At 35.7% G+C, this 1177-nt stretch overlaps 1 non-coding gene across 1 annotated transcript; it reads right to left on the bottom strand.

Annotated features, from left to right (window-relative positions):
* Positions 1-384: 384 nt before the first annotated feature.
* On the bottom strand, positions 385-490 carry LOC123574194 (U6 spliceosomal RNA). Its single transcript, XR_006699091.1, has one exon. It is a non-coding gene; the product is annotated as a U6 spliceosomal RNA (small nuclear RNA).
* Between the last annotated feature and the right edge of the window lie 687 nt (positions 491-1177).

Consider the following 1177-nt stretch of genomic DNA (forward strand, 5'->3'; position numbering starts at 1 on the left):
CAGGTGGATGCCTGTAGTCCCAGCTGCTTGGGAGGCTGAGGCAGGAGAATGGCGTGAACCTGGGAGGCAGAGCTTGCAGTGAGCCGAGATCCTACCACTGGACTCCAGCCTGGGCGACAGAGTGAGACTCTGTCTCTGAAAAAAAAAAAAAAAAAAAAATGTTAAATACTGGCGCTCAATCTCTTATCACTTGTAGGGTTTCTGCTAAGAGGTCTGCTGTTAGTCTGATGGGCTTCCCTTCCCCCAACCTTTTCCTATAGCTACCTTCAACATTTTTTTCTTTCATTTTGACCTTGGAAAATCTGATGACCATGTGTCTTGGGGATGATCTTCTTGTGAAGTATCTTACTGGGGTTCTCTGCATTTCCTGAATTTTGGTGTTGGAGAAGTATGGAACATTTCATTAATTGTGTGTCATCCTTGCACAGGGGCCATGCTAATCTTCTCTGTCTTGTTCCAGTTTTAGTATATGTTGTGCCAAAGTGAGCACTTGAAAGTTAGTTCTGTCAAAGCTTTAAAAATTAAAAGCTCCAAGGAAGGTTTTCTAAAGGCTTCTAAATAATTGTTGATAAAACAATTAAAACATTGATACCAAATCCAGTAGAAATAAAACATATAGCAAACAGTGAGGATAGATCTCACATCTGAATACCATTGCATTCCCCCATCCCTATAAAAATTGCAATTAAATTAAAATGTCATTGAAAGAATAATAGGCAACAATCCACTAGGGTGCTTTCCTGGAATGCAAATCCTGGGAAATCGTACAAGAACCATGTTAATCTAGCAAGACAAAAAGGTACTGTTTTTTTTGTCTTCTATAAATGCTGAAAATCTAAGAAAATTCACATCTGTTCTTACAAAAAAATAAAACCACTACAATAATAAGGGATAGATAGATGTATAGGTAAATTTATCTCTTTGAACACAAAGGAAGCAATTATTCAATAATTAATAAGGAAACATAGAAAGCATTATCACAATTTAGCAACAGGAAATAGAATGTCCATTTTTGCCATTATTACTAAATAATTTTGAAAATATGATTTTCAAATTTTGGAAAAATGCACTAGAGGAATGCACAATAGGAAAAATTAAAACATAAAACTTGGATAGAAAAAATATACATTGTCCTTTGCAGATAATATGACTCTACATTTGGAAGACTCCACTTAAT

Source organism: Macaca fascicularis, chromosome 6 (assembly GCF_037993035.2).
Source record: "Macaca fascicularis isolate 582-1 chromosome 6, T2T-MFA8v1.1".
NCBI lineage: Eukaryota > Metazoa > Chordata > Mammalia > Primates > Cercopithecidae > Macaca > Macaca fascicularis.